Source organism: Scyliorhinus torazame, chromosome 3 (assembly GCF_047496885.1).
Source record: "Scyliorhinus torazame isolate Kashiwa2021f chromosome 3, sScyTor2.1, whole genome shotgun sequence".
Lineage (NCBI taxonomy): Eukaryota > Metazoa > Chordata > Chondrichthyes > Carcharhiniformes > Scyliorhinidae > Scyliorhinus > Scyliorhinus torazame.
Genome location: NC_092709.1, coordinates 103,386,104 through 103,412,038, shown reverse-complemented (window position 1 = coordinate 103,412,038; position 25,935 = coordinate 103,386,104). Strand labels below are relative to the sequence as shown.

The 25,935-nt window shown below is 45.4% G+C and overlaps 1 protein-coding gene across 2 annotated transcripts in view; it reads right to left on the bottom strand.

Moving 5' to 3' along the window:
* LOC140408621 (lipopolysaccharide-responsive and beige-like anchor protein) overlaps window positions 1–25,935 on the bottom strand; it is a 1,704,725-nt gene that overhangs the window by 53,805 nt on the left and 1,624,985 nt on the right. The gene's annotated exons all lie outside the window — the stretch shown is intronic.

Sequence of the window (25,935 nt, the reverse complement as noted above, 5' to 3'; positions counted from 1 at the left end):
GAGGGTATGGATATTAGTTTTAAGTACATAAGTCCTTGGTATTGCAAGTATATTTGATTAAGCCATAAAAAGGACAGCAGCATTTTTGGTGGATTTCTGTGTAACAGACATAACAAGCAAAAGAGAATTGGAAAGATTAATTGTAATTAATCTTAGCATTGATTTATGCAAAATGGGAAATAACTGAAGGCAGAAACCTACCAGATGTTACAGCACTCTTATCAGAACCTACAACACACTTTGTAAAGTAAAGAGACTGGGGACATCTTTACTAAAAACTAAAAAATGTGGCTTGTGTTATATTTCTTTGCGATGGGGAGAAGATGAAGTTTCTCTTGCCCACACACCATTCATATCCTGATGAGGGAAATAGTAAGTAAATGATTTCACCTGCCCATGAATTTCTTCAGAAGGTGTGCCAACCTAGCAAAGGGGGCTGGCCTGTGGTTTTCTTTCCTTGCATCCCAGCCCTATTTGGTGTTTCCAGTGACTTTTTGAGTCAAGATCAAGAACTCAGTTTGTGAAGGTTCAAGCTTTAAACTCTGTTATTACACCAGTTATAGTAAATGAGGGATGAACAACCAACTCGCTTCATTTCTAGCTCATTATTTAGGCATGACCTACAACTGTTTAGTTCAGTGGCAGCTCGTTTTCTCAGAACCTTTGAAAACCGAAAATGATGCGATTTTAAAAAAATGGAATGTCTGTCTGGTTTTACATTTCATATACACTTGTAATGATGGAGAATAGTTCCTATCCAATAATGTATGAAAGGGCAGCCAGCACAGGGATATAGATCAATGCACACATGTACTCACTTATCTGCTACATGTGACTTTAAAAAGACCGGTCTAGAATGTACGAGTCAATAGAAATGTTTGAACTTGAACACTAAGGATCTCGCAACAATAATTTCAAATACAGGCAAGAAGCACTTGTCATGATATTCAGGTAAACATCATAGCACATACATACTGATGGACAGATCAACGGACCAATCAACACACACACAACACCACAGCCAATCACAGGCAAGAGCATACACAGTATAAAACAGGGAACATGACACTTCCTGAGTATTCTAGCAGGAGACAGCTCAAGGCACAGAGCTCATAGCAAGCCACTCAGACATCCATCATGTGCTGAGTGCCACTACAAGATAGTATTAGAATAAGTCCACAGATTCTAGGGTTATGATCGAACCTCAGTAACCAGTTTACCACTGTAAATAAATGATAGTAATAAAACTGAGTTGTACCATTCGCAACCGCGTTGGTCCATCTGTGTAGCAGAGTACACGACACATCATAGTACCAGGAGTAACGTGGGACCTACCTACGAATCCTCCGGAATCTGCCATCCTGCGCCATGGACACCGCCAGCACACCGCAGCCACTACAAGTCGCTGGAAACCTCAGCGTTAATTGGAAGCTGTTCAAACAGCGCTTCCAGCTCTTCCTGGAAGCCAACGAAAAGGAGGGCACTTCTGACACCAGAAAGATCGCCATCCTCCTCTCCACGGCAGGTCAACACGCCATCCATGTCTACAACTCCCTGGTGTTCGCGGAAGGCGAGGACAAGACCAAGTGCAAGACGGTCCTTCTCAAAAATCGACCAACACTTCAACGTAGAGGTCAACGAGAGTTGAGAGGTATCTCTTCCAGCAGTGCCTGCAGGGTAAGGTTGAGCCCTTTCAATCCTTCCTTACGCATCTCTGTATCCTCGCGCAGTCCTGCGGTTACGACACCACCTCCGATTCCATGATTCGGGACCAGATCGTTTTTGGGGTCACCTCGGGCACCCTACGCCAGCAGCTCTTAAAAATAAAAGGCCTCACCCTAGCCTCCGCAATCGAAGCCTGTGTCCTGCATGAAAACGCGACTAGCCGCTACTCCCAATTTCAGGCAGCCAAATCGGCGCGGCAGGGGTCCTACGTGGCCGGATCGGCGAGGCAGGCGTCCTATGAGGCCGAACGGATCCAGGCGATCGAGTTCCTCCCGGCCCGCGGCCTGGACGAGGACAGCCATTTTGCGCGCTTTTCGAGGCCTCCCGCGTTTGTGCACGCCAAAAACGACGCAGAGGGACGTGATGCGCAGGCGTGCTCGACGCAAGACCGAACTGCGCATGCGCGGTGGCGCAACGAACGCCATGACGTCACGACGTGCGACAACTGCGGAGCCGCACATTTAAAGCGGCAATGTCCCGCAAGAAACCGACAATGCCTCCGCTGTGGCAAGATGGGCCACTATGCTGCCTGCTGTCAAGCAGCTCAACCTGCCAATGTTCCCCAATTCCGACAACCTCCCAGGGACGTACGGACCATTCAGCCTTCTTACTACGAGTCGTGCCCAGACGCTATCCAGACCAGTGACAACGACGACCGGGAAGCCTTCCGTGTTGCGGTCATTGATGGGAACCGGATGACTCCAGCCAGGACCCACCAGCCGTTGCAAGTGAACACTGTCAATCCGGGTGATGAATGGTGTGCCACCCTAACGGTCAACCCGAATTCGTCGCCCACCTATTAGACTGGACTTATGAGCCTGTTTGTACATTGAACTCATGATACCACCGTGTTAATATGTTTCTGTTCTTCCTCGTCGTTACAGGAGTTCGTTTTTGTCGTTCAACATTTCCCCGTACTTTGTTAATGGCACAACCTCGTTGTTATGTCGCACCCGACATCGCCCCTTGTATATAGTTTAGCCCCATGTACATGCTGTAGATATTGCACACACACACATTCAGCTGCACTCAGTACACATCTCTATTTAGAACCACATAGGCACATGTTCTTGTACAAAAGGGGGGGATGTCATGATATTCAGGTAAACATCATAGCACATACATACTGATGGACAGATCAACGGATCAATCAACACACACACAACACCACAGCCAATCACAGGCAAGAGCATACACAGTACAAAACAGGGAACACGACACTTCCTGAGCATTCCAGCAGGAGACACTCAGGGCACAGAGCTCATAGCAAGCCACTCAGACATCCACCATGTGCTGAGTGCCACTACAAGATAGTATTAGGAATAGGTCCACAGATTCTAGGGTTATGATCGAACCTCAGTAACCAGTTTACCACTGTAAATAAATGATAGTAATAAAACTGAGTTGGACCATTCGCAACTGTGTTGGTTCGTCTGTGCAGCAGAGTGCAGAACACATCAGCACTGATAGTAAGGGCAGCACGGAGGCACAGTGGTTAGCCCTCCTGCCTCACGTGCCGAGGTCCCAGGTTCGACCCCGGCTCTGGGTCACTATCCATGTGGCGTTTGCACATTCTCCCCGTGTTTGCGTGGGTTTTGCCCCAACAACCCAAATGTGTGCAGGCTAGGTGGATTGGCCACGCTATATTTTCCCTTAATTGGAAAAATGAATTGGGTACTCTAAATTCATTTTTAAAAAAGAAAAAAAAAGAATCACTGACAGTATTTAAACAAAGTCAATCAAAAATGATTAATTTGCCAAAAGATTGCAGAGCAATATCAAAATGGTGATTAGCTAATACTTAAAAAAAGCCAGGTGATAACCCATGTAGCCATCTGGGATGGGCACTTCCAGAATACAAAATGGATGCTCACAAAGAATATAGGGAACTGTGGCCAATGTTAGGAAAACAAGCAGGCACAGAGCCTGTATGCATATTGGAAAGACAGCTCCCAGACGGAGCTGAAACTATAGGTCAATGAGCATATTGATGGCCCATCTCCGGGAATAAAGGAAAGACATTCAAGCAACCGATACTGCTCCAGACATCCCGGCGCCAGTTCCCCAACCGAAAGCATAAACAAAGCAAGGCCAACGGCCATCAAAGACACACCCAGCCATCAGGATACCCACCCCTCTATTGGTCATGATCAATACCAGTGATTGAGAAGCGGCCCAATTAATTGGGGCCAAGTTTAAGGCCCACCTAAAAGCACGCGAAGCCCCTCCGGGTATAAGAAGGAACCCCCCCCAAGAGAATCGCTCTCTTGGATTTGGCTCTCAAAACGGAGAGACCCATTCACCAGCTGCACCATAAGCAAGAAAGTCCAAGGTCAACACTCGCTACCAGATGGGTGACCTTAGCTGTCCTCCTGTACCACTTCGAACCCAACAACCTCAGATCTGAACAACGGCCATTGTTCCTCTGACTGAGTGGGCACCCGAAGCTAAGTCTAGGCATTAGCATTAGAGATAGTTTTGTTTGTAGTACTTTGTGCATGAGTAGATATTACTGTGTGTGTAAATAAATAGTATTGACTTTGAACTAACTAACTGGTGTATTGGCTCTTTAATCAGTATTCGGGTTTGAACCTTACGGCGGTATCGAGAGATACCTGGCGACTCTAAAGCAAACATAATTAGGATTAAGGAAGGCGACCATATTGACCGCCATATTCATAACCAGAGAAATAGAGCAACACCTAAACGACCACATCAATTGCCACAAAACAGTCAAATGTACAAGCAGTTATTCATTAATGATACAGTGCATTTATCTAAAGGATTGCAAGTCACATTTAAATATTTGAGGTCAAGTAATATTACCTCACTTTGTTCCACTTATCATGAAATAGTGTCACTGACATAAAATGTGTGGTCCCTATCAGCAAAATTCTCTAATACAATAGAGGCAATCTCTGGAATTCCAGGGATAGTGCAAACGTAGAGGTTTATGGGCCTGCATTACAATGAAGATTTGATTCTCGATACTTGATGGTACAAGTGTGCGCAGGCAAAAACAGTGCCATCTCTGCATTCTGCTTGCTGCCAATGACAGTATTTCAGTATGTGGTCCAAATATTGTTGTTAATGGACAATTGTCCATCCATAGTGTGAACTCACTTCCATACAAGAATTGTGGCATCTCTTTACGCCAAATATAATTCCTAAGACCATAAGACACAGAAGCAGAATTGGTCCATTTGGTCCTTCGAGTCTGCTCCCCAATTCACGATTAGCACTGTTGCTTCTCAGCTCCAGGGTCCCAGGACGATTCCCGGCTTGGGTCACTGTCTGTCTGGAGTCTGCACATTCTCCCAGTGCCTGCGAGGGTTTCTTCTGGGTGCTCCAGTTTCTGCCCACAGTCCACCTATGTGCAGGTTAGGTGGATTGGCCATGCTAAATTGCCCTTAGTGTCCAAAAAGGTTAGGTGGGGTTACGGAGATGGGGTGGAGGTATGGGCTTGGGTAGCGTGCTCTTTCCAAGGGCCGGTGCAGACTTGATGGGCCAAATGGCCTCCTTCTGCACTGTAAATTCTATGATTCTATTATTCAATCATGGCTGATATGTTTCTCATTCCCTTTCTCCTGCCTTCTCCTCATAACTCCTGAACACCTTATTAATCAAGAACCTACCTATCTTTGACTTAAAAGAGACTCAGTGATATGGCCACCACAGCCTTCTGCGGCAAAGAGTTTTACAGATTCACCACCCTCTGGCTGAAGTAATTGCTTCTCATCTCTGTTTTAAAGGATCGTCACTTCAGTCTGAGACTGTGCCCTCGGGTTCTAGTTTCTCCTACTAGTGGAAACATCTTCTCCACATTCACTCTATCTATGCCTCTAAGTAGTCTGTAAGTTGCAATGAGATCCCCCCATAACCTTTAAACTCTAATGCATTCAGATCCAGAGTCCTCAACTGTTCCTCCTATGACGAGTCCTTCATTCCAGGGATCATTCTTGTGAACCTCATCTGGACCTTCTCCAAGGCCGGCGCATCCTTCCTAAGGCTTCACTTTTGATTTGCACGCAGTTACTTTCAGCTTTGCTCAATGTTCTGGATGCAAAAGCAATGGGTTCTCTTCACCCGACGGCATGATGTGGGATACCACCACTCCAACGCCACTGGGAGAGACGTCATACTGTAGAGATAGGTCAGAATTTCATATTTGAGCAATGTGTCTCAGCCTGCACGGATCCAAACACTTCCACTTCTTGGTTCTGGCACAGCGTTTTAAAACGTTCGCCAAATTTGCAACAAATCCTCCGTAGTAGTTCAACAATCCGCATAAAAATTGCAACTGGTTAACATTCTGAGATGCGGGCATGTGATAGCCTTGACCGTCAAAGTTTACTCAAGTAAAAACGGGACAAATTCACACTCGACCGTGCGTACTGTCAATCAGTAGTCCTCCAATATTTGACAAGTGGCATCCAGATTCTGAAGATGTTCTTTTTTGTTTTAGAGAATGCCATCCAGGTAACACTGGGCTCCATTTAGCCCACTCAGAATTTGGTCCATTACTCTTTGGAACAATGCCAGAAATGAAGCGATACTAAACGGTAATCTTCGGTACCGAAACAAATCTTTGTGTGTCACGATCTTCAGAATTTCTTGAGACTTTTGGTTTATATTCACTTGTAGATTTACCTGATTTAGGTCGATCTTTTTAAATGTTGACCTCTTCCCAATCCTGCGAACAGGTCATTGATAAGCGGTGGAGAATATTGTTCCTCACACAATACTGGATTTAGAGTGACTTTGAAGTCTCCACAAATCCGAATGGACCCGTCTTTTTTTAAAAATTTAGAGCAGCCAATTATTTTTCTTTTCCAATCAAGGGGCAATTTAGCATTGCCAATCCCCCTAACCAGCACATCTTTGAGTTGTGGGGATGAAACCCACACAAAAATGGGGAGAATGTGCAAACTCCACACGGACAGTGATCCAGGGTCGGGATATTAGGTCTGGTAGGCAAGGTTCTGTACTGGGAATGGTAACTTGTAAAATTTACCAAGAGTCAACATTGTCAACCGTGCTGCAGTTCCACTTGGGATCCCTCCACATTTAATAAGTTAGCAATGAGATTGCAGCCCTTTACCTACCAATACCCATAAATATCTAGTTTCATCATATATAATAATGTAGCATCTCCATTACATTTAACAACAGCATCTGTCTTCTATATTGCCCTTATGTTTCAAATTAAATTTAATTAAACATTTAGGATTTGACTCGATAAAAAGCATAATTTGTTGGAATAAACTTCAATCATAGCTGTCATTACATGGATTACGTCACACATTGAATTGCTCTACACAAAACCAAGAAAAGCAATGGAGAAAGATGATGTTAGTCAATAAATACATTATTTTGCATGCAGGATATAGATTGAAAAGCAAATGCTGATTGATATTTTGCAGCTTTTTGTCACCAATTTTTTGTTAACTTGTCCTCAGGATGTGGCCGATGTTGGCATAACCATATTTATTGCCCATCTGTAGTTGGATTTAGAAGGCCATCTGGTTCATAGCAATCATTTGTACAACCGACTGGCCTGTTAGGCCCCTACAGAGGGAATTAAGCATCAACCACATGTCGTGGGAGTGGATTTGTGTGTAGACGAGACTGGATGAGGGAGGCGTTAGTGAACCATTTGGGTTTTTATGTGAATCTGACAGCTTTCATGATTATTTTTCTAGTGGTAGTCCATAATTACCAAATTTATTAAACTGAATTACGATGGCGAGATTTGAACTAATTATCTTTTAGCTGACAATTCAGTACCCTAACTACAATGCAACTGTTTCTTTGCAATTCTCAGCCTGGCAAAGAACCACTTGAGTCTGTTGCTCAGAGGTTGTGAAAAATATTATTTTTTGTCACAGACGAAACTGTGAATGCATTCCTCTAATCGGGAAAAAAATCCAACATGGGCATATGTAAAAAGGTAAGGGCCTGAGGATTGGCTGCAGTATAATTGGTTTATTAACTGAGAAACATTCACTGTTCACTGTGAACATAAAGGTAACAGTCATTTAAATCACATTAATGTAGACCTTGAATTGTAGTGATTGGTTTTGCAGAATTGGCAGGGAATACGGAGATGGGGACAGATTTGGATTCTCCCTCCTCATCTGGGTATCAGAAATACACAATCATATAGAATGTTCAATCACAAATGCTCAGCAGAATTTTAAATGGAAAGTTGACCACACCAGCATCATAAGCAATATTGCAAAATGTATTTGTCAATAATCACGGTGACTCTTGCAATTTGAGAAGGGCTGGCTATGAATTAAACAAGCATCTATTTGTCCCAGCTTAAACTGTTCTAAACCTATTGTCCACATAAAGATGTTGAAGCCAAACAATAATTTGAAGTACAATCCATTTCCCCAATTTTATTTTCATAGTTTCTCTTTGCTCCCAAGCCTGATCCTTTGTCAATCTTATGATGGAAGGAATATCTGCCTGCCCAAGCGTATCCCACTCCAGGACTACAGCACCAAAATCAAGGCTGACACTTCAGATGAGTGCTGCACTACCAGAGCTACCATCTTTCAGATGAGATATTAAACCAAGGCCCCATCTGCACTCCCATGGCACTATTTTGAAGATGGGAGTTATCGTCCCTTGATCAACATCATAAAAACAGATTATCTTGAAATTATATTGTTGTTTGTGAAAGCTTGTTATCCAAATTGGTTACATATCTACATTGCAACAGTGATTACGCTTCTAAAATACCTAATTAGCTGTAACATTTTTTGGGTGTCCTGTGATCATGAAAGGCATTATTATAAATACAAGTCTTTCTTTTTTACCACATTTAATGTGGCACCGGAATGTGACGACTAGGGGCTTTTCACAGTAACTTCATTGAAGCCTACTTGTGACAATAAGCGATTCTTATTATTTTTTATACTCCACAGGGTACCATTCACAGGCAACTGATTTAAGGAATTAGAGACAAATGTCCTGTAGTTTGCCCCAATTTGGCTGCAGCTTTTTTTCTTTGTTTTTTATCTCACATAGGAGACAATTTTGATACAAGGTGGAGTGAACAATATGCAAAGTTTTATTGTCAACCAGATGCAGACTTGATAAGTCTAGGAGTCTTTCAGTTTCATCTTACAGCCTAAGTTACCTTCAACTCATAACTCCCTTTTATGAATGATGTGGAGATGCCGGGGTTGGACTGGGGTGAGCACAGTAAGAAGTCTTACAACACCGGGTTAAAGTCCAACAGGTTTGTTTCGATGTCACTAGCTTTCGGAGCGCTGCTCCTTCCTCAGGTGAATGAAGAGGTATGTTCCAGAAACATATATCTAGACAGATTCAAAGACGCCAGACAATGCTTGGAATGCGAGCATTAGCAGGTGATTAAATCGTTACAGATCCAGAGAAGTGGTAACCCCAGGTTAAAGAGGTGTGAATTGTGTCAAGCCAGGACAGTTGGTAGGATTTCGCAGGCCAGATGGTGGGGGATGAATGTAATGCGACATGAATCCCAGGTCCCGGTTGAGGCCGCACTCATGTGTGCGGAACTTGGCTATAAGCTTCTGCTCGGCGATTCTGCGTTGTTGCGCGTTCTGAAGGCCGCCTTGGAGAACGCTTACCCGGAGATCAGAGGCTGAATGCCCTTGACTGCTGAAGTGTTCCCCGACTGGAAGGGAACATTCCTGCCTGGTGATTGTCGCGCGATGTCCGTTCATTCGTTGTCGCAGCGTCTGCATGGTCTCGCCAATGTACCACGCCTCGGGACATCCTTTCCTGCAGCGTATGAGGTAGACAACGTTGGCCGAGTCGCACGAGTATGTACCGCGTACCTGGTGGGTGCTGTTCTCACGTGTAATGGTGGTATCCATGTCGATGATCTGGCACGTTTTGCAGAGATTGCCATGGCAGGGTTGTGTGGTGTCGTGGTCACTGTTCTGAAGGCTGGGTAGTTTGCTGCAAACAATGGTTTGTTTGAGGTTGCGCGGTTGTTTGAAGGCAAGTAGTGGGGGTGTGGGGATGACCTTGGCAAGATGTTCATCTTCATCGATGACGTGTTGAAGGCTGTGAAGAAGATGTCGTAGTTTCTCCGCTCCGGGAACGTACTGGACGACGAAGGGTATTCTGTCGGTTGTGTCCCATGTTTGTCTTCTGAGGAGGTTGGTGCGGTTTTTTGCTGTGGCGCGTTGGAACTGTCGATCGATGAGTCGAGTGCCATATCCCGTTCGTACGAGGGCATCTTTCAACGTTTGTAGATGTCTGTTACGCTCCTCCTCGTCTGAGCAGATCCTGTGTATACGGAGAGCTTGTCCATAGGGGATGGCTTCTTTAATGTGTTTCGGGTGGAAGCTGGAGAAGTGGAGCATCGTGAGGTTATCCGTGGGTTTGCGGTAAAGCGAAGTGCTGAGGTGACCGTCCTTGATGGAGACGAGTGTGTCCAAGAATGCAACTGATTTTGGAGAGTAGTCCATGGTGAGTCTGATGGTTGGATGGAACTTATTGATGTAATTGTGTAGTCGTTTCAGTGATTCTTCGCCGTGGGTCCAAAGGAAAAAAATGTCATCGATGTATCTGGTGTATAACGTCGGTTGAAGGTCCTGTGCGGTGAGTAGGTCTTGTTCAAACTTGTGCATGAAGATGTTGACGTATTGGGGTGCGGATTTGGTCCCCATGGCTGTTCCGTGCGTCTGGATGAAGAACTTGTTGTCGAAGGTGAAGACATTGTGATCCAGAATGAAGCGGATGAGTTGCAGAATTGCATCTGGAGATTGGCAGTTGTCGGTGTTGAGTACTGAGGCTGTTGCAGCAATGCCGTTGTCATGGGGGATGCTGGTATAGAGTGCCGAGATGTCCATTGTGACGAGGAATGTTCCTAGTTCAACTGGTCCATGGGTGCTGAGTTTCTGTAGGAAGTCCGTCGTGTCGCGACAGAAGCTGGGTGTACCTTGTACGATGGGTTTCAAGGTGCCCTCGATGTAGCCAGAGAGGTTCTCACACAGGGTCCCATTGCCTGAAACGATAGGACGGCCTGGTGTGTTGGCCTTGTGTATTTTCGGGAGGCAGTAGAGATCTCCAATGCGGGAAGTACGTGGGATGAGAGCACGTAGGGTGCTCTGAAGATCTGGATCCAAGGTCTTGATCAGTCTGTTAAGTTGGCGGATGTGTTCCTTGGTCGGATCTGCGGGTAACTGTCTGTAGTGTTCTTGGTTGTTCAGTTGTCGGTATACTTCTTTGTAGTAGTCCGTTCTGTTCAGTATGACAGTGGCCCCTCCTTTGCTGGTTTGATGACGATGCTGCGGCTGGTCTTGAGAGCGCGGATGGCATTGCGTTGTGCTTGGGTGATGTTCGGGGCTGTCTTGTGAATGCGACTGATGAATCTGGCATTGACGGGACTCCTGACGGCTTGAGCATACATGTCGAGTCTAGGGCAGCGGCCTTCCGGAGGGGTCCAATTCAACTCTTTCCTCTTCGGTTGTCGCACCGCAGATCTCTCGGTCTGCTGTTCCGGTTCATTGATAGTCTGCTTGGGTTCGCTGTTGGCCTCTTGGGGTCTGTGGAAGAATTCCCGGAGCCTCATTCGCCTGATGAATTCCTCCGTGTCTGCCGCGAGACTGATGGGTCCATTTTGGTGGTGGTGCAGAAATTGAGCACCCTGCTGAGGACTTCGATTTTGTCTGGTTGAAGGGTGTAGTCTGACAAGTTGACAATAGATTTCCCTGTATTGTTTTCTACTGTGGTACCGGGGGTTGCTGCTGGTGGTGATGCCGAGTTTCTCAAGCTTCCTGTTCTTGGTATGCATATAGGTGGCATAGTATTGTTGTCTCATCTGTTTGGCGGTGTTCCGCAGCTGGTCTGCTGCGTCCTGAGCGCAAGTTGAGAATATGGCCTCTCTCTTGGTTTCCAGGTTGCGTCGTCTGCTGTAGAGCTGGCGTACGAGGTGGTTGAGGAGTGTGAGAGAGGTGCGACGGCAGAGTCTCTCAGCGTAGTCTGTGTTGTAGGTCGACTTGAGTGGATTTGTGATCTGTAGCCCTTCGGGATCTTGTCTGCTTTCTTGCATCTTTGTAGAAACTTAATGTCAGTGTCTATATGCGCGATCTTCCTGGAGATCCTCTCCACTTTGAGCCAGCAGTTTGCGGTGTCGATGGTAGCCATGATGTGGAGATGCCGGCGTTGGACTGGGGTCTTCTTCACAGCCTTCAACACGCCATCGATGAAGATGAACATCTTGCCAAGGTCATCCCCACTACTTGCCTTCAAACAACCGCGCAACCTCAAACAAACCATTGTTTGCAGCAAACTACCCAGCCTTCAGAACAGTGACCACGACACCACACAACCCTGCCATGGCAATCTCTGCAGGACGTGCCAGATCATCGACATGGATACCACCATTACACGTGAGAACAGCACCCACCAGGTACGCGGTACATACTCGTGCGACTGGGCCAACGTTGTCTACCTCATACGCTGCAGGAAAGGATGTCCCGAGGCGTGGTACATTGGCGAGACCATGCAGACGCTGCGACAACGAATGAACGGACATCGCGCGACAATCACCAGGCAGGAATGTTCCCTTCCAGTCGGGGAACACTTCAGCAATCAAGGGCATTCAGCCTCTGATCTCCGGGTAAGCGTTCTCCAAGGCGGCCTTCAGAACGCGCAACAACGCAGAATCGCCGAGCAGAAGCTTATAGCCAAGTTCCGCACACATGAGTGCGGCCTCAACCGGGACCTGGGATTCATGTCGCATTACATTCATCCCCCACCATCTGGCCTGCGAAATCCTACCAACTGTCCTGGCTTGACACAATTCACACCTCTTTAACCTGGGGTTACCCCATCTCTGGATCTGTAAAGATTTAATCACCTGATAATGCTCGCATTCCAAGCATTGTCTGGCATCTTTGAATCTGTCTATATATATGTTTCTGGAACATACCTCTTCATTCACCTGAGGAAGGAACAGCGCTCCGAAAGCTGGTGACATCAAAACAAACCTGTTGGACTTTAACCTGGTGTTGTAAGACTTCTTACTGTGCTCCCTTTTATTAAAGTAGATATTATCAACACTGATGCCTAGTCAGAAGCTTCAAGGAAATGCTACCTTAGAGCCTCCCTCCAATGTTCTTTTTTTCTCTTCTAAAGGCACTAACTCATTCCATAATGACCAGTAACTATCGAGTGTTTCAGCTAAATGGCATATGACCACTTTTAGAGAATGTTGGCAGCATAATGGGCCAACCCAATTGTTCAATATCTCAGCAAATACATCTTCCAGGAGTTATTACTGGATAAAACCCACAAACAGGGACATTCACAGAGAAGAAAAGGAGCAGTCATAGCTGCAGTGGAGTTAGTGTCTTCGAAGAGTTAACTGAAAGCGTAATCAAAGAGTTTGGTGGAAAGAAAGGTAGAGGTGTGAAGGTAAAAGCAAAAAACTGCAGATGCTGGAAATCTGAAATAAAAACAGAAAATGTTGGATAAACTCAGCAGTCTGGCAGCATCCGTAGAGAGAAACACAGTTAACGTTGAGTTCAATATGAGCATATATTCTGGAGAAGGATTATATGAACTCAAGGCATTAACTGTTTCTCTCCACAGATACTGCCAAATCTGCTGAGTTTATCCAGAATTTTCTGGTTTTATTTCAGAAGCGTGAAGGTGTTTGATGAGAGAATCGCAAACAGTAGGTCAAAGTGGCTGAAGGCTCCACTTTTGAAGGTGGAATTCATGGATGCATAGTAAATCAGGGTCAGAGAGCCAATCCTTGCAGGAGAGTATAGAGGACTAGAGCAATTTAAAAAATATATATTTTCATTCAGTTTTTAACATTTTATACATAAAACAAAACCCCCAATGAAAAGAATAACAAAAGAACCCTCCTTCTACCAGTCAATCCCCAACCCCCATCCCAAACCCCCCCGCATCTTAGCAGTTGATGGTAACCAACTCTTTAAAGTGCCCCTTCTCCTAGATCACATCATGCGAAGCATGATCTGAAACAACAATCGCCAAGTATAACGCTTTCCTCATGCCCAACACCACTAACCTCCCCTTCAAAGCACCCGTCACTATAACCCCCGATCCACCAGCACCTTCTCCATCTGGATACTAATTCTCTTATCCACCAATACTGCTATCCCCCGGGTCCTGCTATCAAAGCTCAAGTGAAACACCCGACTTACCCAACCTTTCCGAAGCCTTACCTGGTCCTTCATCCTCAGCTGGAGCTCCTGCAACAGCACGACATCAGCTCTTAAGCTCTTTAAATGCGAAAGGACCCTGGCCCTCTTCTCCGGCCCACCCAACCCCACATATTCCACGTTAACATTCGGACTGAGGGTCTCTCACCCTCCCCTCACCCTATCAGCGATGACCATCCCCGCAGGGCATACCTGTCCCCCCCGCCAATGTCTTAGGCCCACCATCCACCCAAAATGGCCCCCCGCCTCACTCCACGAATGGGACCAAGTCCTGCCGAGAGTCACCGTTAACCACCTCCCCTCTCTCTCCACCGCCCCATCGCAGAAACCCCCCCCACCCCCAACCACTTCCTCTTGAAACCACTCCACTCTGCACCCCGAAAGACGTGCTATTAGTTAATTTGGACTATCTGAATTCTCCCTCTGTGTACCCGAACAGACGCCGGGATGTGGCGACTAGGGGCTTTTCACAGTAACTTAATTGCAGTGTTAATGTAAGCCTACTTGTGACAATAAGGATTATTCTTATTATTACTCCCATCCCCCACCATTCACACCTCTTAGGCCTGTCAAAACCTGTCCACACAGGCTTGACCGATCGCAGCCCCTCCCCCCCACCTCGCTCCCATTCAGTAGCCAACTTAAGTTTGCGAGCAAAGTGGCTCCCACCAGAGCCCCCTTCCCCCACATACCTAACACAAAGACCAACAAAGAACACCCCCCACACTCAGCCCTTCTAAACAATCAAACATGCTAAACATCCAACCAACGGCGAAAAAAAATCCCGACACATTATCCCACCATGGCCAAACCATCCCCTCCCAACCACAACCTAAGAAATCAAAGTCCAACTCAGTTCAGCCCCAGTCCTTCAGCCCTCATGAATGCCTGTGCCTCCTGCGCTGTCTCAGAACAAGGGGCCTTGGAGTTATACGTAACTCTCAACTTTGCCGGGCAGACCACGCCAAACCGCACGTCACTCTTCGCCCTATTAAAGGCCGTTCGCCTTCTTGCCAGCTCCACCATGACGTCCTGATTTATACAAATATCACTGGCTTCCCAACTCACCTCCCGATTCTGTTTGGCCCATCTCAAGACCCTCTGTTTCATCTGACAGCTGTGAAAGCAGACGATCACAGCTCTTGGTGAATCAATCACCTTTGGCTATGACCGTAGTGGCCGAGGAGCCCTATCCACCTTAAAGAGTGAGGTGTACTCCTCCTCCCCCAACAACCTGATGAATAGCCCGAAAAAGTACTCAGTCAGCCTCCAGTCCTTCAGGCAGTCCCACAATCCGAAGATTCTGCCGCCGTGACCTGTTCTCCAGGTCCTTCACTTTGGCTCTCAGCCCTTTATTACTTTCCTCCACCTTCCACAGCTCCTCTCCCATTGATGCGAGGTGGTCGCTGTGCCACGTAAATGCTTGCTTCGCCCCCTTCAACACCTCACCATGCTCCCGCACCATCTCCGATGTCTAAGCGCCTCCTTTATTGAGGCCAGAGTATCCTCCAACAGCTGTTTAAGCGTTCCCATCATATCCTTCCCATGCCGCTCAAAATGCTTGGCAAACTGCTGCTTGAACTCCACCGCCGTCACCTCAGCCAGCGTGTCCACCATAATGGACGCAGCCCCACTCGGCGAGCTTCCTCTCGCCCTCTTTCCTACCACAGAACTCCGCACCAAACACTGACCCACTGGCGGACTAGTGTCCATTCCTCTTTGTGCTGTATTCTTTCGTTGAGATTTCGACATCTTCCAATTCCCACAACTTTACTGAAAACAGCTCATATTAAAGTTCCCCCCCCAAACCGGGTGAATTGGGTCACAAAAATGAGAACTCTCGCTGGAGTCACACAACGTCAAACCTCCACCTACATGTCGCAACCGGAAGTCCAGGACTAGAGCAATTTGAAGGTTAGGAGGAGAATCTTCTGGGAAATAGGAAGCCAATGCAGGTCAGCATTGACAGGGTAATGCATAAATGGACATTCTGACAGGGTATATGTAGGTGGGGGCTGGCAAAAAAAAAAGCACTGGCAAAATTTCATCTAGATAAGACATGTCCTAGCCCTCCTCACTTGTCTTGAAACACCAAGACCAATTGTAAACCCGGAACGCTACACGAGCTGAAAAGGTCATTCAACATCGTCCAAGAATTGAAATTGTGCCGTACACCAGTTAATCCGGTAAGCATTCGGGATCGGCCTTGAAAAATCTTTAAATTAATTAATTGAAAAATATTTAAATTTTATGAATAGATTTAAAGTTAAATATATTTTCAACTCTGCCTTCCATGTTTTCTTTGAATAGATATGCTATTTCCTGCAGACAACCACCATAGATAAACCTAAAATATCATTAATACCACAAATGAAAAATTAGAACTGAAATGATTTCCAAACATTTATCCAAGTTATCCATAACATTGACTGTTTCTGTTGAATATGTTTTGCCAAAGTCTATCTTTTGTCAAGTCCTGCCACTTAAAATCTGTCCTCTGCCTACAATTTCTATATTTTCTTAGACCTGCCTATCCCAATATTTCCTGGGTTTTGGACACACACAAGTTCTGAACCTGCATGTTCTGTCTTACTCATTGTTACCTGCCATCGAGTAATATTACAAGACAGCCACTCATTTTGTACAATGGCCCAGATCTTCTGTTCCTCAGAGGGATGCACCCTGGAGGTATCCCGGGAAGATGCACTCGAGGACCATTCTGAAGTCCCATTGAGGACTCCGTGAGAATTTCCCAGGAAGTTACAGCTTCCACTGGGTAATTACCCTGCATCAGGAACCCCCCAAAGATGAAGACTTCAGATGGTTCTGACTTACTTGGCAGAATAGTTACCCAGCAAAAGTTAGGATTAAAACTAGTTATAACTCCTGAGTATCTATACTACTGACTCCCCATCACCCTGCTTGTGCAACTAGATCCCCTCCTCCTCAGTAACTACCCTCTTGACTCCCCCTGAACATCCCTTCAACTAACCTCCACCACGTTGACTTCTCCCCGACCTCTCAGACTAATGCTCCCAACAACCTGGCTACCCCCACTCTGATTAACCCCCACCCCCCAACATCACCACTCTGAACCAGCTGATCCTTACCCCCTCACCCACTTACCTTCTCTCCTAGCTGGTACATTTAAATTTACTGGTATCTAGTAACTAGTGCCTAAAAAGGGGGCATTTTCCTCAACGCTCCTGCATTGCACTGAAGGACGTCAAGAGCAGCAAAAGTGCACATTTTTCAGCAGGTTTGGGTTGGAAGTCTGAGTGAGAAATGTGGAGCTCCAGACTAAGGTAGGAAAATAGAAGTGAGTGGCAATCCGATGGTGATTGCCACGCCACAGATGATTCGGTCCAATGTTTCTACTTAACAGTTAATTATTTACACATGCTGCATTCTATGGTGAATTATTAACTGTGATTAATTTGGGCTGTAGCCTTTTTGTGGACGAAAGAAAGCAGAGATTTATTGTTATCAAGAATGGACCAATTGTTTAGTCATTTGCTTCTTTATTTCCATTAAAAGAAAATCAGCTAACAGAAAAACTCTTCTCAACTATTTAAAAACTTTATTAACATAAAAGCTCAGATACTGCTTATCAATGAACTTTTGACCAGTTTATAAATGTAACTTTTGTTTCTTTGAATTTATCAGTTGCAAAATTCACAAATTTCACAGGCTGGGGGCACAGATTCCTGACATGTGCCTGGCATATGCAGAACAAGAAACTACACACTGCCGTCCGTTTCATTTCTGAAGCAGTTACCCTTAAATGCTTTCAAGCAGGAAAATAAAGATGGAAACCAGCTTATAATGGAGAAAATAGTAAAGGGTCTCCGAAGATACAGAAGAGAGGAAGAAGGGCAGAAATGCAATGGAGGGTTTGGACCTAATGTTTAAAAAAAAGACCAAAGGACATTCAGATTTAATTCTCCTGGATTTATTTCCCTCACAAGGCTGTTGGATCATCCCCACAGCCCTCCATCACTCCCCCTGCAAGATGGCTAGGTATTAGCAATTCTCAATAATGCTAGGTTTGAGCCAGACTATTGTAAAACACCACTCTTCATCCCAGTGGTCTCCAACAATCCCCATTAATTTATCCCCATATTCCCGATTACAGGCCACCTTCTCTTGCTCACAAATTCCTAGGCTGCAACCTGATTCTAGAACTACTTCGAGCTTTCTGATCCTGAAAGCCTCGGATCCCAATGTACGCATATCCCAAACTCCTTTCCTAATGATCCAGAAAACTGGACTTACTCCAGCATTACCATTGACTTCTACACCAGTGCTTTTACACACCTTTGATTCTCCCAATTATCCTAGATCAAGGGACTCTTCTCAAAAGACTCAGGAGACCCAACAGTGCATATTAGAAAACTGCACATCCTCAGCTGTGAAATGTTGTCCTTTGGTGCATTATCAGCGATTTTGTCAATCTACTGCTGTCTTTTTAATCAGATGTGGAGATGCCTGCGTTTTACTGGGGTGGGCACAGTAAGAAGTCTTACAATGCCAGGTTAAAGTCCAACAGGTTTGTTTTGAATCACTAACTTTCAGAGTGCAGGTGAATCTGAGGGCTCAAAGTGGAGAGGATGTCCAAGAAGATCGCGCATATAGACACTGACAGGACTTCTTACTGTGTCCATCCCAGTCCAACGCCGGCATCTCCACATCATGGCTAGCATCGACACCGCAAACTGCCCGCTCAAAGTGGAGAGGATCTCCAAGAAGATCACGCATATAGACACTGACAGATTCACCTGTATGTAAACCCCTCAGATCCTTTAGCTGCAAGCCATTCATTAATTTCTATTAGTGGGCTGTGATTGACAGCTTTGAGCCTTGCTTCATTTATCTCCCTTCATGTATGAGTAACTCTCAAGTGCTATAACCACAATGTTTAAAAACATCAATCACTTCAAAGAGAGTTAAGTGCTATCAATTTCCAACTCAGCACTTCAAAATCATTCAAGCATGAAGGGGATGATTGGAATGCCTTAACTCTCTTTGAAGTGGCTGATGTTTGTAAACATTGTGGTTATAGCACTTCAGAGTTACTAATTTATGAAGGGAGATGAATGAAATGGATGTCAATCACAGCCCGCTAAGAGAAATGAATTAATGACGTGCAGCTAAAGGATCTGAGGGGTTTAAACACAGGTCACTACTTTTCTCTTCTAGGAATGGACGTGTGGTGCTTCCTCTGTCTGAGCCAGCAGATGTCTGCCCAGGTGAGTGTTACAACAGTAATTCTTTTCACTGCCTCTGCCTGGACTGCTCTCTAGCTTCCAGACAGGGGTCTCTTTTCTGGGAGGTCTGGGGAGGGGGGAAAGATCCCTTTAGTTAGGAATTCTTGGGGGGTCCCTCTAGTTAGGGAGCCTGCATGGGGTGTTCCTTTATTTTGGAGATATCGGGGGGGGGGGTCCCTTTAGTTAGGGGGTCTGTGGTAGGTCCCTTTGTTTAGGGGGACTCTGGAGGGGTCCCTTTATTTAGGGGGTCTTTGGAGGGGTCCCTTTAGTTAGGCTGGGGGTGTCCCTTTAGTTAGGGAGTCTCTGGAGGGGGTTCCCTTTAGTTAGGGGGTCTTTGGGGACTCCCCTTTTAAGGGGGTCTGGGGCTCCCCTCTTTAGGGGGTCGCCCTCTTTAGGGAATCTCTGTGGTTCGTCTCCTTATTTAGGTGTCTCTGGGGCCCCACTATTTCAGGGGTTTGGGGGGGGGGGGGGGTCCCTATTTAGGTCTCTTTATTTATGGGGACATGGGAGGCGGGGTCTGGTAGTGAAGGGCTTTGGAGGCCATCCCTTTAAGGGCACCTCCTTGCTCCATAGCGAGGTCCACCATGTCCAGAGCTACGTTTGTCCATAACTGTTGGAATCCTCGCCCACATGATTCTCGGCCTGAAGAACTGTAAGGGTGCAGAATATATCATGCCTGGCCCGCTGAGTGTAAATGGGTCATTAAAACCCGTTTGCCTCCATTTGCATCCTCCCGCTAGCGCGTGGGCTAGAACCCCAATTCCGCTGCCAGTGGGGGGGGGGGGGCTGGAGCAAGCAAACGTGCGCCGATTCTGTTTTTAGCACTTACGCCCACCCGATTCTCAACTGCATCAGGAACCCCGCTACCGACGACTGGGGGTGGGGGAGTGCAAATGTTTTAAATTTTCACAATTACATGGTTCAGTTTATCTTTATGTGACTTTCAATACGTTTCTCTTAAGTTTTTACTTCAAGCTTTCAACCACAGTTTCAAAAGCCTGAGTTTTGACTGGATATTGCTCCCAGGACTGCGACAGTTATTAACCACATCTGTGCGTTCTGAACATGTGCACCTTATAGAATTTCTCAGCATGCATCGGAGATTAAGCACACTGAATCTCCACCCATTCTGTTCGAATTTGAGAGATTCTCTGACTTATCCAAAAGACTTTGAAATAAACTGGAGATTAAATTCACAAAGCTTTATTTCACAAAAGATCATGGTCAAAACATTAACAATACCTCCTTTTCTATTCTGAACTGTTTACTGACACACATGATTAACAGCACCTGTAGTCTCTTTGTTTTCATTTAGAAAACAAAATGAGAAACAGCTGAAACTAGTCACAGCAAAGGTTATGGGCTCCAACAACATCCCCTCTGTAGTGTTGTAGACATGTGCTTCAGAACCAGCTGTGTCCAAAGCTAAATTATTCCAACACAGCTAAAACACTGCCATCTATCCAATAATGTGGAAATTGTGCAGCATGTGCAGGAAAAAATGCAGGAAAAGTCCAAGCCGGCCAATTGTCACCCTACACCTAATCATCAGTAAAGTAACCATAGTGCTATCAAGTAACAGCAGTTCAGGGACACTCAGTTTGGCTTCCATCAAGATCAATCTGCTCCAGACCTCATTACAGCTTTGATCCAAACATGGACACAAAAGATGATTTCCAGAGGTAAAGTGATAGTGGCTTGCCATCAAGACATTTAACAGAGTTTGGCACCAAGAAACCCAAGTAAAACTGAACTCAACAGTGATCGGGGGCAACCCCCTCTGTAGCTGATGTCAAAGCTGGCACTAAAGAAAGACATTTGTGTTTGTTGGAGACCAATCATCTCAGCCCCAGTTCATTGCTACAGGAGTTCCAGAAGGCAGCATCCATTAGTTTGATGGCCACCATCACTGAGACTACCTTTTTATATTAGATTTAGTCATTGAATTTAAATTCCGCCAGCTGCTTTGGTGGATTTTAGATGAGTGCCTCAGGTGCATGAGTCTAACCTTCTACGTGGTTAGTTCAACAACATTAACACTACGCTACAGTCCATGCTGCAGTCCCGCGCCACAAACAACAAGATCTGGATAACATTCAAGCTAGGGCTGCACTTGTGACAACAAGTCCAAGGCAAGGACCATCACCAACACGAGATAATTTAAACATCTCTCCTTGACTTTCAAAATCATTACCATTGCTAAATCCTGCTCCTCTAGCATCCTGAAACCTAACTAGATCAGACATATAAAAACCGTGGCTATAAGAGTAGGTCAGAGATTGGGAATTCTGTTGTGAGTAACTCACCTACCAGCTCTACAAAGCGTATCTACTATCTACAAGGTACAAGTTAGAAGTGTGATCTAATACTCTCCATTCTGAATGAGTGCAGCTACAACATTCAAAAGGCCCAATACCATCCAGTACAAAGCAGTACACTTGATCTGCACCCGTTCACCACCTTAGACATTCTCTCCATCACTAAGGTTCACCACCTTAGACATTCTCTCCATCACTGACACTCAGTTTGTATCATCTACAAGATGCAATGCAGCAACTAGCCAAGTTTTTTTCAACACTTTCCAAAGTCAACCTCTATCACCAGACACATGCAACCACGATCAGCACCACAACATGCAAATTCCCTCCAGAGTCAAACGTCAGCCGAAATTGGAACTGTATCACCCTTCCTTCAGTCAAAGTCCTGGATTTACCTTCCTAACAGCACTTTGGTGCACCTACACCATATGGACTGCAGCGATTCAAGAAGGCAAGTTATTTCCACCTTATCAAGCACAATTGAGGCTGGCCTTGCAGGTGATGCCCATATTGCATGAAGGAATAAAAAGAAAAATCACCTACTCAGGGCAACATGGATGTGGCCTTTCTAGCAATGTCCACATCGCAAGAATGAAAACAAAAGTTCCCCTTTCTAGATTTCCCACTAATTTTTATTGTTTCATCATCTTAGGTTCAAAACAAAGACTTGTCAACCTCAATTTCACTCCTCTCTGCTGATTGGTTATAAAAAGTGGTTGTAAAACATTTTCATGACCTTTTAAAAATATCTTTCGCAGATTGCTAATGAATAACAACTTCATACAATGATTACAATGCAGAAAATGGCATTTGGTCCAGTGAGTCCATGTTGGCTCTCTGCAAGGCCAATTTAGCTCAACCCATTTTTATTTCTTCAAGGGCTTAGCCAACTCCCTTCTGAAAGCCATGGATGAATCTGCCTCCTTCAGTCACTGGCAGTGTATTCTAGATCCTAACTACTCGTAGCTTAAAGAAATGTTTCTTCATGTCGTTGTTTTTTTGCCAGTCACCTTATATCTGCCCCTTTGGATCTCTACCTTTCTCCCAGTGGAAACGGTTTCTCTCCGACTACCCCTCAGATTTTGAACCCTATTATCAAATCTCCTCTCAACCTTTTGTTAGGAAAATAAAGCTAGATTTATATTTGCATTGGTAACCAGTATAAATAAGGAATAGTTTTAAGTGGGTTTAATTTAATGCTTCGGTGCTTAGAAAGGTAAAACCTATTGTTAGATTCATACTGGGCAGGACTTCCGGTGGCGACATGTAGGTGGAGGTCACACATTGGATGGCTCCTGCTAGAGTTTTCGTTTTTGGTCCTTTTCACACAGATTTGGGGGGAAATTTCATGTGATTGATCTCTAGAAAGGTTGCAGCAACTAAAGGATGTCGTAAACCAAGAAAAAAACCCTTGTCTGTATGATAACATGGAACATACGAGGGTTGGGTGGGCCGGTAAAGTGAGCAAATGTTTTCTCGCATTGGAAGAGCTTGAGAGCTGACGCGGTGCTGCCGCAGGAGACCCACACATCTGAGGGTGAAGGATCAGCTGAGAATCAGAAGAGCTGGGTGAGTCAGGTGTTCCACTTGAGTTTTGACAGCAGGGCACCGGGGCGGGTAAGCAATACTTGTGGGCAAGAGAGTGAGGTATCAGGTGGCAGACCAGGGGGGCAGGTACATTATAGTAACGGGTGCTTTGAAGGGGAGGCTGGTGGTATTGGTTAGCATGTACTCCCCGAATTGGGATGATGTGGGGTTCATAAAGAAGATTGTGGCTGCCATACCAAATTCAGGTTAGCGAGTATTCTTTCTTTTTGCTGGTGCATAATGTGTATTCAAGGATTGACTTTTTCATTATGTGGAAGTCATTGTTGTCGGGGGTATGGAAAGTAGAGTGTTCGGCGATTGTTATCTTGGATCATGTTCAACATTTGGTGGATGTGATTCTGGAGAAGGGGCCAGCACAGAAGCCAGTGTGGAGGTTGGATGTGGGGCTCAGCCCTGCCTTCTACCTCCATGTGCAGATCCCCATTTTGGTCCCAAATTGGCCTTGTCCTTTTATTCTTCACATGCCAATGGAAGATCGTTGGCTTTCCTTTTACATTGGCTGCCAGTCTCTTCTTATATTGTCTCTTTGCCTCCCTTATTTCCTTTCTTACCTCCCCTCTGAACTTTCTATATTCAGCCTGGTTCTCACTCATATCATCAAGTTGCCATCTATCAAATGCAACATTTCTCTACTTTTTCTTACTCTCTTTCTTCATCCAGGGAGCTCTGAGTTTGGGTGCCCTATAGTACCTTGACTGTATTTGAAAGATCTCCTCTTTCAAGGCAGCTCACTGTTTTGTTAGATTTTCTGGTCAATTTTTGATTCCAATTTACCCGAAACAGATCCATTCTCACCCCACTGAAATGTTTTTCTTCAAATTAAGTATTTTTTACTCTAGATTGCGCCTGGCCCTTTCCATAGCTGACTTAAACCTTATGATATTTTGATCACTGTGTTTCCATATCAACACTTTATCCACTTGACCAACTCATTCCCCAGATCCAGCAATGCCTCCTTCCTCGTTGGATCAGAAACATACCGATTAAGCAAATTATCCTGAACACACTTCTGAAACTCTTCCACCGCTCTGTCATTTACACTCAGTATAAATCGCAGTAAACATTAGGAAAATTATTAGGTAGTCTCTCTCCAGCACAATCATTTTCTCTTTAACCAATACCATCACCACTCTTCTTTCCTTCCCTAATTTTCCTGAGCGTCTTGTATCCAGGAGTATATAATACATAGCCATGCCGTTTTGAAAGGCAGGTCTTTATTATCATCATAGCATTATATTCCCATGTAGCTATTTGCCTCCAATCTAATTTACCATGTTTTATGTGTTCATATACATGCACTGTTAAGCTAATTTAGAGCTTATTGGATTCTGTCTTAGCCCAAATCACTCAATATCTTAATATTTCTTGCCCCTGTGCTCTAGGTCTGTCTTAATCCTTTTGACACTGTTTCTCCTTTCTAATGCTACATTCTAGTTCCCACCCCCTGCCAGATTAATTCAAACCACCCTCAGCAGTAACAGTAAATCATCCTGCAAGGACGGAGCCCTGCCTCTGTTAAGATCATCCCACCTCGGCTATATTGGTCTAACTTCCCCCATATCAATCTCAAAGTCCAAGGAATCTAAATCCCATCCTAGTATATCCTTTCTTCAACCACACGTTTATTTGCTTTATCTACATATTTTGTACTCACCGGATTGTGAGAGCATAGAAGTGGTCTTGGCGTGGGGCACAGGAATGGTTCAATAGAGATACAAAGGGGAGATTAGAGAGGCGACCAAGGTGAGAGGAGCGCTAAGTAGCATTAGTGAGTTGAGGATAAGAAATAGCTAGGTTGGGTAAAGAAGGGAAGCAAGGCTTCTGTCTTTCCCCTTTGACATTAATTAATAGATGATCAGCAGGGAGTAAGAGGGTGAACCGAAAGCCAAAATATAGTGAGGAGAGAGGGATGTGTTTACCAGATAGTGTAAAGGGGAATGTTTAGGAAGGCAACAGAGGCAAGAAGAAAAAGATCATTAAGACAAAAACAGTTATGGGCTACAAAGGGGGAATCAGTGAGACAAGTTGGAGGATGTGGGGGAGTTCTAATGACAGGGACAGGAGGGTGAGGAGTGATCCAAGAGCTCCATGTTGCAATTTCCTTGCATCTTCAGAAAATGCAGGATTTGCTTTTCCTACCTTTTGTTTCTCTTTTTTATAAATTTAGAGTGCCCAATTCATTTTTTCCAATTAACGGGCAATTTATCTTGGCCAATCCACCTAGCCTGCACATCTTTGAGTTGGGGGGGCGAAACCCACACATAGGGAGAATGTGCAAAATCCACACGGACAGTGACCCAGAGCCGGGATCGAAACTGGGACCGGCGCCGTGAGACAGCAGAGCTAACCACTGCGCCACAGTGCTGCCCTATGCTTTTCCTACCTAATCATCTCCCATCCAATAGGGAAACAGAGGAGAGACTGCCGGGAGAGTGAAAACAGCGCGAGAGGAGAGACAGCCGGGACATTGAAAACAGCGTGAGAGGAGAGACAGTCGGGAGAGTGAAAAGAGCGCGAGAGAAAAGTCAGCCGGGAGAGTGAAAACAGCGCAAGAGGAGAGACAGCCGGGAGAGTGAAAACAGCGCGAGAGGAGAGACAGCCGGGACAGTGAAAACAGCGCGAGAGGAGAGACAGCCGGGAGAGTGAAAACAGCGCGAGAGAAAAGACAGCCGGGAGAGTGAAAACAGCGCGAAGGGAGAGACAGTCGGGAGCGTGAAACCAGTGCGAAGCGAGAGACAGCCGGGACAGTGAAAACAGCCCGAGAGGAGAGACAGCCGGGAGAGTGAAAACAGCGCGAGAGGAGAGACAGTCGGG